General features: G+C 41.8%; 2 protein-coding genes across 10 annotated transcripts in view; one reads left to right on the top strand and one right to left on the bottom strand.

Moving 5' to 3' along the window:
• LOC148329963 (uncharacterized) overlaps window positions 1-14,459 on the bottom strand; it is a 269,796-nt gene that overhangs the window by 220,476 nt on the left and 34,861 nt on the right. The window lies entirely within an intron of this gene.
• cdh11 (cadherin 11, type 2, OB-cadherin (osteoblast)) overlaps window positions 3,632-14,459 on the top strand; it is a 70,237-nt gene continuing 59,409 nt past the window's right edge. The window contains exon 1 of the mRNA XM_088304293.1: window positions 3,632-3,929. The gene's annotated coding sequence lies outside the window, so the exon portion shown is untranslated. The remainder of the gene's footprint in view (window positions 3,930-14,459) is intronic.

Here is a 14,459-nt window from a genome sequence, read left to right on the forward strand (position 1 = left end):
TTGGTCGGGTGGTGTGGTTGTAATTTGGTTGATTGGTTGGTTGGTTCATCAATTATTGCTTTATAGCTGGTTCTTTGATTTGTTTTTCGCTACTTATATTTTTTGTAGTTTGAGTTGGTTAGTTCTTTGTTTTTGATGGTATGTAAGTTGTTGGTTGGTTGGTTGTTATTTTGCCTCGTGTTTTTTTATAGCGGATGTTGTTTGATTGGTTGCTTTTTGGGTGATTGGAGGGTTGATTTTGGGTTGGTTGGATGGTTGATTGGTGGATTTTAGGGCTGGTTGTACTTCGGCTAGATGTTTTATTCTAGCTTTTTTTCCCATTAGAAGATTTTTTTTTTAATTGGTTGGTACAAACATTACCCTGGAGTCCAATAATTATACTCATGCTATAAATGAAAGTAGAGTGTAGATTGAGTCATATAAAGTGTAGTGTTATTGCTTCACTAGTTGCGAACATGTGGCGAGTTCCAGCATTGTGTTGACGTGTCTGATGAACCAGACTGATGATTACAATTTTATTGTGGCATCCTGATGTTATGAAGGGCAAAGCCATAAACGTTATTACCTTCATAAGCCTTTATTAAATAAAAGCTTTATGAAGGCTATGTGTGCGGGCTTGAGGTCAGTACCTGGCGAAATGGTGGAATATGTGTCTCGTCATTAAGAACAAAAAAAAAAGGAAAAAAAATAAAGCTCCCATCCCTCTAAGACGCTCCCGGCTGCCCCAATATCCCCCTGGTCAGTTCCCTTGCCGACAGCTAAAATTCAATTATGGCCGACTGTGCGATAATCCCAGCCTGCTGATTGGTCACCGCTGCCCTCTATTAAACCAACACAGCGGGGAAGACAACGAGGAGTTACATAGAAAGAGTAAGACCAGGAGAAGGCGGACAAAGGGAGGAGTAAATTAAAACATATAGCCTGCTTCTGTGATCCCCTCAAAGCCCCTGCTATCCTTCAGGCTCAAGTGAAAACAAACAAGCTGGCCCTTAAAAGGCCGCTCCGTAATCCCCCATGTAATCACCGGGGCGGCCTCCAGCAACACACACACACATACAGAAGCCAAAAGACACATACGTGCGTGCACACGTGTGTTTTTCATTCAACAACATTAGCCAAATTCCAACATCAGAGAGCCGGAGTGGATGTTGGAGCGGAAAATTGTGCAAAGACTACCTCCATCTGCACTGTTTGAAAAAAAAAAAAGACATTTGTCAAGACGACAACTTTTTCAAAGTGTGGGGGATTTACAACAAGCACAAGCAAGAATGGAAACTGGAGAGATATTGGCTCACATGCAAGTGAAAACAACTATCACCACTACTGCTTGTTTTTCTTGGACTGTTTAGCTCCAATACACTGGAAAAACTAAATAAATAAATTGAGTGTGTTTAAAGTCCATATAAAGAGAAATTAGATTGTTAACAGTCCTGCCAAATTTGAACGAGAAAGAAAAACAAATTCTCCAATAATATAAAATCAGGCTTTAAAATTATGACAAATAAAGTCATTCTCTCCGCTCTCCAACAATGCTGAAAATCTCAACTGTCAATCAATTGCAATGACTTTAACCAGGAAAATGAATGCCGCTCATTTATATTCTTTGTAAAACCTACACATGAATGCATGTTTGAAAGCCTCTGGTGACTGGAACATTTCCCACTGGGTGCCCACGCCACAACGAAGTGGTCTAAAGTCGTAAACAGAAATCTCAAATGTGCTTTATGGTGAAACTGACTCGTGGTTCAAATTTGGTGGCGATTGAGATGATTCTATATAAGGAAGAGTTCAGGTCTGAACTCTAAGAATGATCCAAATCCCTGAAAAACAGCAACTTCAAGCCAATACAGCCGACTACCTGCAGGTTTGAAAGCAATAGTTTTTTTTTGTTTTTTGGGGGGTTTTTTTGCATCCTACATGCTGGATTTGTGTCAACCAAACACACTGGTGCAGAGTGCACATATTTTACAAGTCATGGGGGCATGTTGCACTGACACAAATCTGTAGCAAGTGTCTCGTGCAAAGGGATGCATGCACTTTTGCGGGTTCATTAAAATCAACAAATGGTGGTGTTGGAGACAAGTCAAGATGTTTGTGACCAACTTAGAGCGAGAGTGTGATATATGTGCAGCAAGATCGAGATGTTGGAAATGTTTGATTCTCATAACTCAAATCATGAATAATTTTTCCAATTCAAATTGATGTAAATGCCATTCATGCATTCCAGGCTAAAAAAACAAACTAAATCTGTATAACATCATTTTCAATAAGAAAAAATCGTCTTCTTCTGTATTGTACTTTATAAAATTATACAGAAATGACACAATTAAATAGAATCATGCCCATTGACATGGTCCTCCTAATTTGACACAATAATACAGACATATAGTACATAATACGCAGAGATTTTCACAATGAAGAAACTCAGTAAAAAGAAGATAAAAAAAATATAGGTCGGTGAGTATTGCTAGATTGTCTGTCCATATGTTTTGCTGCACCGTTTCTTTTCAGACAGCCAGCACATAAAGGGTTCCATCTATTGTAACATTGGTGTATGTGACACAGGATGCAAATGGTTTTGTATTTGAGCTGATGCAATACATTAGCTAATTAGAAACAACATTAAAAAAGAAGTACACATGTAATATGAGCTTCATTTGGCTGGAGCACAGTGTGACGAGCAAAGTGAAGCAGAACTCGCTTGCAAAAAAATGGCCACCGTTGGCTAAAAGAGACCTCGTAATCATATTTGACAACATGCCCTTTATTTTAATCTAATTATGTCATCCGGCCTCCAAACTAATAAAGTCCTGCGGAATGCCATTATGGCAATGTATCTTCCCCCGTTTATTATGACTATCACTGTCATTACGACAAGGCAAAGTTGCTCTCATTGCCGCTCGATAAATATGAAAAAAAAAAAAAGTCAAAGTCAGACAAATAAATTGCATTCTTAAAATGTCGGCACACAAGCTGCAACGCAAAGAGAGCAAAACTTTTTTTATTCCTTTGCAACTTTCTGCATGTTTTATGTGGTTGCTTTTTAGGGAGGCTCTCTGTAGATTTGCATCAAGGAGAGGTGGTAGCTAGTTAATCAAACCAATTTTTATATATATATATATATATCTTAAAGAGGGTCAATCAATCAAAGATTGTCATGTGTCCCCCTTTCTAACTCTCTTCATTGCCTGGAGACATTTGAAATTGTCAGCCTATCATCTTCCTTGTACAGCAGGGTCTCCCAATGGGGTCCCGCCCACTCTGCTATGATTGGCTCAATGCTGGCGACCAATCGAAGTAGAGCAGCAACTGTTGCAAGCCACTCAACTACCCCAAGGATGAAACAACCAAAAGTTTAAGAACACATAAAAATAAATATTTTTGAATATGATATATTAAAATAAACGAATACATTTGGAAGCTTTATATGGGGGATCCTTGTGCAAAATGACAGCGCTTACGCACTTGGAGAAAGAGAGCGCTTCTGTGGTTATTGCGCAACCCCTCCTCTTTCTCTTTCACTCTCTTTCCCTCTCTCTCTCTCTCCCTCTCTCTCTCGCTCGCTCTCTCTCTCTCTCCCTCCATTCCTCTGTCGTCTCTCTCCCCTTCTCACATCTCGTCCGAGGCTCGCGGAGGGAGGACGGACGGACTCAGAGCGGCTCCACACATCGCAAGAGCAGGAGGAGAGCGAGAAGGATGCTCCAGTCGCAGTGACATCTACTCCACAATCTCACTGAGACCACCAAATAGACCCCCCCCCCCCCACACCTCCCTCCCTCTTGTCTTCCTTATCAATAATTCTGTGGATAAAAACTAAACAAATAGGGGGGATTGCTACGAACTGGACTGGACCACCAAGCTGCGGATGTTTTATTTCTTGGCTGTGAAGGATTTTTTTTCTTGCTCGGGACGAACGCGGACACGCGGAGGTAAGAGAAGCGCTAGATTTCCCTCCTCATCCTCCGCACACGAGAGATTCTTCGCGAGGATGAGCTTGAAATGCTCCCCGGTGCCTGTTTGGCTTTGGCGCAAAACGGTCGAATTTGCGCACGCACGTACGATTTGACGCACGCGTTGACGCATCTTGGAGACACGCGGAGCGTAATTGTGCGTGCGTGGATTAAATCATTTGTATTTTTTTGTTGTTGTTGTAACATTTGCGGCACAGTGGCACCCGGTGAGCGTTCGCGCGTCACTGCGACGCGCAACTTTTATTTCTCCTGAGCGGTTGTTCCTCAAGCCGGTGTCTCGACAGACCTCTGGTCACCGCTTGGCTCGGATCGGTTCGGTGCTACCTGATGCAAGAATTGTAGGCATGAAGGAGAAAAAGGGAGAGAGGGCGACTCTTTCTTCTCTCACTAACAATACTCTCATTGTGGACTGCTGTTGTGGTTTGGTTTAGCAACTAAATTTAAAAAGTCAAGGCTGTGTGTAATTACTGTACTTGTCTTATAATGTGTTTGCATTCTTTTTTCTTTCACTTTAGTGGCTTTGCCGCTCCTCCTGTTGTGATGTGAGTAAGACTTGGTTGTTTATTTCTCTTTTTCGAGTGGTTCTAAAAGTTCCGAAGCAGTCGCCATATATTCCATCCCCCCAACGGCCACTTTAAAGATTTCCCCTTTTTATGGGGGTTTTAGTCTGATAATTAATTCTCCTGACATCGGATAGAAGCTGAGAGGAGAATGTGAGGTGGAAGCTAGGCTGGTGACTTCCAGCAGCCTGTTTTATATCTCTCTGCAGCAATGCAGAATCATCTTGTTGCATTAAAGTCAATAAAACCTGCACAGGTTGTCGTCACAGGAAAATGTTCCTTCCACTTGTTGGATATGAACATCCATAGAGTTAAGCTTAGAGGAGCACCGGGCTGGTTCCATGGATGCAGTACAATGACTAAGTGTCACAGTAAACGGCTACCCATCGATTTTGAATTTTAAACAGTAGCGTATTCAGTATTCCAGTAATTAGACAGCTCCGCAATGCTCTTAGAGTGTCTTGGCAAGGGAGTCTTTGGAGTCTTTCAAAGATTCTCCGACATGCTTGGAACGAGTTGAAAGAGCGCTAGTGAAGAGCCTGAGGTTCTCGGGGGAGGTTTGGGGGGGGTAATAATTTACAACACTGTAATCGTGGTATTTATATTTCATCAAGCGCCAGCTGCTAAGGAGGAGAAGGAGAGGATGAATGAAAAAGGAGGTGTCGTTCCACGAGTTGCAACAGAGGGAGCTGTCGGGCTTCGCTGCGACGGCGGCGAATGCCCTTCGCTCTTTTTTTTTTGTCTTTAGCACCCCCCACCCCCTTGTGACCCCTCCACCCTACCTCTCCTCATCTTTCCCAAAGGGCTGCTCTCGGTAGATGGAGAGCTAGTTGCTCTCTCCCCTGGGACAGCCGATTCAATCTCACAAAAGTCTAGTCTGTCTGGATAAGTATGTCGGCCTGTGAGTGGCTTCTGTTACCTCCCAGACTGACTGGGGATTGAGGGGGGGGGGCATAGGTGGCAGGCGGGGGGGTTACACTGCTACCATTTTGTTCTTGTGATGTTTTGTTTTGCTCCACTTGCAGCTTTTCCTCGCCCGGCGTTAACTCGCTGCTCGTTTGCGCGATGCCGTATGTACTCGCTTTGACACACTTGTTGTACTTGGGCGGCCGACTTTTCCGCCAGAAAATAAAAGCAACGGCGGCAGCAAAGTCGAAAGCTTACGGGAGCTGCAGTGTTGTCGGATGCACGTTCTTATCAGCGTTAAGTGTCTGACTATTCGGCAAGGTTTTCCAGACAGTCAACTGTTGCTTTATCTCGTAGCGGGTAAAGAATAAAAATCTTTTATTGTCATCGTAGCGGGGAAAGATAGAATGAAATTAAGTATTTAAGGTCACGTGTTGCTGGATGAGCAGAGTTAACTTCTGATAACAGCACACATTAGATTGTTCTGCAAAGTCATCAAGACGATCCATTGCAGCGTTGTCTTGCAAATTGTAAAGTTCTTCCAAGAATGAGGCAGCACATTTCTTTCGAAATGACACGAGCGTCACCCGATTGAGCAGCAGTGTTGTTGGATGCACATCATGATCAGCATTAGCTTCAATTGTCCGTGAAGTTATGAAAAGTCAATTGTAGGTCATTCCAGTGTCTGCATTGAGAGATCGCAACTGCCCTTTGAAAACCTCCGACAAACGGAAAAACAAACTCAACATGACTTTTTAACTTTATGTACACAAAATAGTCGGCTCCGTCAGATCTTATCAAGTCGAGTGGCTACCATGCTTTCATCTCTCGTCTAGCTTGCGTTGATTTTAATCTTTCACTGAACATCCCACGTAGATGTGTAATAACATCCCACGATGATGCCGATGATGGGATTAGAACCATAATCTGCTGTCTCGGGCGGATTGAATGTCAAACGGGTGTAATTAGTGTGTCTTCTAACCTCAAATCCTTTTCGTTGCCCCTCCTCCAGGAGTGGTGCACAACAGTGACTTCATTGTCTACTCGTACTGAAAGGTCCATTCAGGTGTTTGCGACTCACAAAGAAACCAAGATAAATGTGAACAGAACACATCTGTGTTGTAACAATGTTTAGACATAAATATCATGTGAGCTCAAATGACAAAGACAACTCATCAGAGAGCCTAACGATGCTATTGCTAACAATTTGCGTCCAGGCTGGTCCACCAACATTTTAAATCCTTTTATTTTGTAATACAATTAACATCGGGTACCTTATTGCAATCCAAGGTAGCATCAAGGAGGAAATTATTACGTTTTGCTGTTTTACAAGTAGTAGCAACAAGGTAAAATTGTTCCTCTGCGCGTCAACAAGATATCAAAGTTGTTTATTTATTTATTTATTTTTAAAGCTGTTTTCACTTGGTGACACTTTAAGATCTTGTGGTACTGCGGAAAAAAAGTCTAAAAATTGGATTTACCGGGCTGGTCCACTGCAGGACCACTATTCTCACTAATTGAAGTCGGTGTCACATGACAATGATTTGGACGCTGTTATTTAAGGCACACGTTATTACATCGTCTCGCTTGAGGCTCGGCATAGCTTGTACGGGCTATATTACACACCACACTAAAGAAGTGATCTCGACTCGCCATGGAAATAAAGACAATGAAAAAAAAAAAGACAGTGCGGATTTAAGAGCAGCAACAACAAGGCTGAAAATGAAATTCAATGGTGCTGGCGCACCAGCATGACGGAAAACAAGGAAGGACAGGTGATCTCTAGTCACCAGTGTAACAACGGATGGGACTTTAAGATCAAACATTAATTAGTGTTGCTTGAGTTTATAATTCTACACCACTCTAATATAGGTGAAAAGTTGTCGCCATGGCAACGACAGGAATTTGAATTCACAAGTCTGCATGGATTTGACTTTATGATTGAAAATTGCTTTCGTACCTGCGACGGAACGCTCACCTATTTTTGGGGCGGAGGACGCAGGATGAGAAGTTTTTTTGGAGGGAGGGGGTTAAATACAATGATGGAATCGCTTTAAAAGGACGAAGGCACAGGACAATTATTTTGAGGAAAAAGAACAAAAGTGTCAGGATGGAAGGGTGTCCAAGTCATGGACGGGTTGACAAAATGGGATAAAGTGCCCATGCTATGCTTTTTTTGGACATGTTGCGGCAAACTCACTTTTAAGGCGGCCATCTTGCTCAGGTTTGAACATTGGTCTTCTCGAGCCAGGAAGTGAAACCCACTCCAACCCCCTGGCTAGAAACCATAGCTACTGTGACACCGGGATGACTACGCATCGTCATCCGACATTAATTAGTGCCAATGATGAAGATTTTCTGTATCAAAGGTGACAACTGGCCCCTTCAACTTGAAAGTGGTGACAAGTTTGTCCTCGACAACTTGCCATACAACAGAAGTCAAACATCTGCCACGCGTGACAAGGCTCGAGGCAGACGGGTGGCGGTGTTACGTCACCGTCTGTGAACTCTTCTCTGATGGGTGACCTGCTTCTCGTTCACAGTCATATGTACAGTTCTGATCCGAACTCTATGACCTACTCGCCAGAACAAAAATGAAAAAAAAATAAAAGTCATTGTGCGCTTTTTCTAGTGCTGTGGTACCTTTTGGATTTACAAGTTTAATATGTTCTCTGTGACCATCGACTGTTATCTGAGTTGATTTAGGACAGAAATTGTACAAACGCAGAATGCAGTACACAGTTTTGTGCTGTTGTCACACTTCAGCCACCTCTTGATACCAAACATGTAATTGGCAGTAACATGGAAGGAGGGTATGAAAACAACCATTGGCCTTGTGCCACATGCTGCTACACTAAGTCCAAAGACAAACATTATTATTTCATTTAGAGAAGAAGTCATACGCTTGATCACAAGCATGCAGTTGCACACACAAAAAACAACCACGGGTAGTGAACCACATGCTGCGTCACCAATTATATGTCAACGTTTACAACCAAGCTACCATCTTGCGGCACAATATGCGTACCAGCTAAGGCAATATTTCAATATTACAGGAAGAAAAACAATAAAAGAGTCTTTGGTCGTCTTAGAGATTGCAATTAAAGAGGCTAAGCAAGCATGATTGGAAACATACAAGTAGAAAACCGAGTAATGAGCCTCATGCTGCTTCACCTCGTGGAATTATGATGGCAGGAAGAGGAGAAATTGTGCAACACAGACACTGATTATGGAACACAAGGTTTGATATTTAAAGTAAAACATGAGTTAATTTATGTTAACAATTTTATTTACGTACATTTGGAACCGAGTTACATGCTGCTTCACCAAGTCTAAAGATCGCTTGTGCATGGTTCATTTCTATTACAGCACGTGGTTGTTCGAGACTCATTGCCTGGCGCGAACGAGATCAATGCTAATTCGGGATTAACGGGCGATGTTGTCGATTTAGCTATTGACGATCGGCACGTGGCGTTAACGGCCACATTGAGCGGATTAGAATGAGAATTGATCACCCCCGATAGGGAAACCTATTGATCACGGCATGAGTATGTGTGTGTGCGCGTCTGTGTGTGTTTGATGCGAAACCAATAGCATGTTTGCATGCGCGCATGTAATCCGGAGTAATCATTTCCGGTGACAGTCAGGTGCTTGGTGAAGTCTCATGATAGCAGTCACACGATATATATCGAGGCGGAACAAAAAGACCCTTGACCGTGTTTCCAGACTGCTTTAAAGCAGACACGCATTTCTTTTTCCTCAAAATTTAAAACAATTTCCAGATGTCTTCATTACATGTCTGGGTCATTCTTAAAACACACTCAACTTTCATTTCTCACACTCGTCTTGAAATTGTAAGGCTTTGAAAGGCAAATGTCTTTAATGCAATTGCAGAGTACCACTTCTGATACCATGACAACCAGGGACAACGTAGGGACGTTGCGACAAAGCAAGTGCTACTCAGTGTTGCCAACTTGGGTCCATTTTCCAACCCATCTTGCAAATATTTAAAAAAAAAAAAAGAAAAAGAAAATTTGCAAAATGTCACGCATTTTTTGTGTGGTAGGTATTGGAGAATTTTGGAAACACTGCAAGTGTTCCACATTCAGACTACAAAAAAAGTTAAACACTTCTTTCCATAAAGTGAAAACCCATAAATATTGTGTTGCATTTTCACATACGGAAGCAGCACTTCTTCATCAAGTCATCCAATCACACTTTGTCAATTGGCGTAGCAGATCTCTCAAACTCCCTCCAAAGTAGCAGACAGTCACGACATCTTGCCCAGACTACAAATGAATGTTCCTTGCTCAAAACCACCACAGGCTAATTTAACAACGTCAACCATGCTTAATTTGTGGGCAGCCACTCCAGAGATCCAACTATTTAAAAAAAAAAAAAATCCTAATAATAACTTTTCCGTAATACCTCCCGCGTATCTACCTGAAAGAAGCTTCTCATTTGCATTTCAGGCGGGAAAAAAAAAACAGCCCCTCCTCCTCCTCTTCTTCTCTTCCCGATGTGGGTCAGAGAGAATTCGGAGGCTAGCCTGAATGCTAATTAATAATTCACAGCTGAAAGGATCCTCTCTCCTTTGCGTCGGAGTTAAGCGAGACGACGGCGAGAAAAGGCGGGAAAAGAAAGACTTTGTGGCGCGCCGGGTCAAGGAGAGATTTAATGAGTCGTTTGTGTCTCATTATTCCAAATAATAATTAACAGAATGTGTGTGTGTGTGTGTGTGTGTGCGCGTGTGTGCATCATTCACAGCTGTCTTCTACTCAAATTCTCTTTAAGACGTCGGCTAATTTATCATTGAGATTATGATGTCATGATTAAAAAAAAAAAAAAGAAGAAAAAACACTTGGGGATTTATTGTCAATCAATACGCTAATGGCTTCCGCGTTCACGCACACACAAACGCCTTATTAGCATAACTAATGTGTTTATGTTAATTACAGCTACTTCGTTGTGCTGATGTAACACTTTTCTCCACACGTATGTGTCCGTGCTGGTTAGGTCCTCCAGGTGCAATGTGTGTATGTTCGTGTATGTGTGACCTTTCCGCGGGCAGTGTGTAGTGCTGTGCACGTACTGAAACACGCTCACACAGTCACGCTTTGAAACCGTGAACCTGACCGAGATGTTTGCCGATAACCTTCAGCAAATTCACATTGATACACATTGCTTGTTGTCCTCTACATGTGATTTCAAAGCAGGACTGTGCCATTTTTTTTATTATTCCAGGCAGGGTCGAGTACAATGTCCAAATACAGCACAAATCAACATAACGAGAAAAATCACCGAAACGCAACTGCGGTGGACAGCAAATGACTTAAAAAGACGGGACAGTACCATTATTTAACCACAAGAGGGGGCGATCATTTTCATCATATCTAAAATGTCTGAAAAGAGCGAGAAAAAATTGTGCCATGACATCATTCCTTTCATTTTCGCATAGCAAAAATCGGAATTTGTGAGGTTTCAAAAAATAATAGCACAGTCGTCGCAAAAAAGATGCACTTTTTGTCATTTAATTACGTATATGTAATACAACAAAATAGAAAATCGATTTTCATCAGCGTCCTTTCATTGTATGACAAAAAAATCCAATTCAACATTGTGACACACGCGCGCACCCCCCCCCACACACACACACTCGAATGTCTGTCATTAGCGCTAACCCATTGGATGGCTTCATTGCCTTTGATCTTCTCGCACTAAAAAAATTAAATAAATCGAGTCATTTTCACCAAGAAAAGTAATATCGCAGTTGTCCCAAACCAAACAAAAGTTGTCCTTTGACTGGCGCTCGAACCCTTGAGCGATTCCGCCGCTATTAAGTGCAATAGAAAGGAACACAACAGAACTGATTTTGTTTTGACGACGGTGGGCTTGAAGCGTGTGAAGGCTCATCGTCTCTCAGCATTTACACAATAAAATATTTTTTTTATCGCCGTTCTGTAATGTTTGACCGACAAAAAGAGAGTGCGCTGGAGCCACACTCACACGCACGTTTCCCACACAAAGGCATGTTTTCTTTTCGACAAGACAGGGCATTACTGCATGCTTGACCTCTCCGCCATAATAAGCTCCCTCCATTTCGTCGCCTCGCTCCTCTGTTATCAATAACTCCCACAATGCATCTTTCCTCACCATTCTTTTTTCCAGTCCACTTCCTCCTCTGACACTTATAATGCTGCACAGTATTAATTTCACTTTTTTTGGCGGCTTATTTTATTTTTTTATTTTTGCGCGCCCATAGGCCAGGATTTTTTTAAACATACCGTGTATATAAACCCTACATCAAAATTTGTTGGCATCCCTGATTGCTCTGACCTTTGCAATGAACTTGAACGCCTTCTCCAGGACATTCATAGGACACTTTATTAGGTACATTTGAGAGATCAAACACACACACACACACAGACAAAATGGTGGCAAACTGCTGCACTATAGCACCAACTATATAGCCAAGGAGGACATACTTTTTTTTTTTTTGTAAGTATCGGTGGATCGCATCCGTGAGTAAATCAAATAAAGCCATTTATTTTGAAGGGCAACGTTGTGAGATATGTTTAAAAATTTGACTATTATATTTAAGTTTCTTGGGGTCATAGTTGGTGGCACATTCACAGTTTACACTACTACAATAGTCGGCAATGCACATTTCTAATTGTAGAAATCAATTACTTGAATTTAAAACCAAACCCAGCTATTCACGCTAGGGCTCAGTCTTTATCCCCCGCAAATAGCGAGGATTTACTGTATTACAGAGCTCCCATGTGAAAAATACTAGCAACCATTTTTGTAATTGCTTGCTCGTGGGTAACGCCTGTTCATAGATGCATGATTCTCCTGGAGTTGATTTTTTTTTTTTTTTTTTTTAAACATCCGTTTGCCTCGAGCCACTTTCATTTTGTGTTTGCGTCCTCACCGTGTACAACACGTTGGCAAGCGTGTTCCAATTCACTGTGACGTTGAATACACAAGTGGCTGCGAGTATGACAAGGTCGCCGAGTTTGCAAGCCGTACTTGAGGGGATAGGATGCTGAGGGAAAAAAAAAGACACTGGAGAGAATTTATCCGTGACGATTGAAACAATAGAAGCTGGATGGTGGCGGTAGACTAGAATCTGTCCAACGCGTGAATTCTTTGAAATGATGGCAACGCTGCAGTGACATCGTTGCCTTGGCAGTTCTCCGCTTCAATGAAAACGATTAGGTGCCTTTTGAGTGACATTGATCAAGCAGTAAAAATACCAGCACTCCATGAAACTTGAACAAAGACGAACAAATTTTGCTCCATGTCGACATTTTGAGTGTCGCTAGAGACAGAATTTGAACAGCAGAACCTGCACTGTATGCACAAACGGACTACGGACCAAAGAGAACAAGTAGATTTGATTAATTTATCACTAAATAAGAAAATAAAGTTGATCACTGTTGGCGTGTTGTCTGTGATTGGCTGAGCCTGCAAGTGAGACAAATGCTGATTGGCTGTTATATTTAAGATTTTCCGTGAAGTAAAAACACATGAACAGTTACAATATGTCAAAGGTATATTCCAAAAGGGATACAAATTTATGATTTCACATATAATGTCTTTTAATAAAGTCTAAAACTGCTTTGGGAACTGTTTGCCAAATAATCATAAACGAAAATAAATGCAAATACTACATCGTGAAAATTCTTAGCTCATCTTTTTTTTTGGAGTTGTAAACCAAATTATAACAACTTCATAATCTAAATTCACACAGGTGTTGCAATTGTGTGGCATTTTTTGGACTTTTTGGAATCTCGCCATGACGATTGCATTTGCAAACGCCCAATACCACTTTTGGTCTTTGCGCGTGTGGTCTTACATTTTGGCTTCATATCGAACGTGGGTTCCCTCTAGTGGCACACGAAAGAATCACTGCCTAAGTACCATTCCGTTGTATTTCACTTTGAAATTAAAACCACTTGAATTGAACCTTCAAAAACTGTTTGGATTTAAACATTTGAACAAATTTTATTTTATATGCAATAATTTAAATTTTTTATTTTTTATCATTTAAATATGTAAGTGCAGAGTTATTGTTCAAACTGTACATAATGTTAGATTTAGGAATAAAACCACATTTTTATGAGCACTTGAACTTACTCAGTAATGATCTCAAAGTGTAGCTCCTGTCTTGTTTGTGTTTCCAAAATCTTCCAGACGGCTTATTCACCGCACCGCCGATAATCTGGCTATGCGCGCTCGCATCTTCCTCGAGTGCCGCGAGTGGCGCATCAACAGGTTTGTGAAGAAAAGGCCGTCATGAAAGAGAAAGTGTCTTGCTTTGACACCTGGGCGGCGAGGAAATCTCATTTGCGAGTATTGCAATATTGTGTTTATCCTTCAGACGCGCAGGGAGGGATCGGTTCAAAGCGACCGGTTTATCTGATGAGTGTCGACGGGGAGGACGACCAAGACGTGGAAGAGGTTGAGATGCTGCAATTGACGGCTTCTTAAATGTGAGGGCGAGAGTGGGGTTCGGATGAAGAGGATTCCACTTTTTCAGACCACTTGATGATGATGCCACACTTTGTGGCACTCTCCGCTCATACACTGCCAACCATTTTCAAATCTGACTTGTCCATATTGCCAGTGATTTTAGAACACTTTTTTTATTCCATATGCGTGCAGCACAACAGCTAATTGCTTATGCACCATGTTTGCTTTGAACTCCGGGCTGCACGATTTGACTCGAGACTGCCGACCTCAGAACCCTGTTGGGTTTATATTCGATTAGCATTTCTTGAAAACGTATTTAGGACGTAAGCAAATATTAATAATTGATTTGAAAACGCAGCGCGCCGCAGTGAGTGGACCTGACTCACCAGTTGGCTTGAGTTGAGCATTAATGGGGTTTCTCACAAGGCATTTTGTTACATTTTCTTACAACTGTGACACACACACACTTTCCACTACCTGGCACAACACACATTCTGTTTCTGGCATACATATTCAGACTCAGACTGTATGTTTCTGACATCCC

This window comes from Idiotropiscis lumnitzeri, chromosome 9, assembly GCF_059441095.1.
Source record: "Idiotropiscis lumnitzeri isolate Australia: NSW breed Sydney's pygmy pipehorse chromosome 9, RoL_Ilum_1.0, whole genome shotgun sequence".
Taxonomy (NCBI): Eukaryota; Metazoa; Chordata; class Actinopteri; order Syngnathiformes; family Syngnathidae; genus Idiotropiscis; species Idiotropiscis lumnitzeri.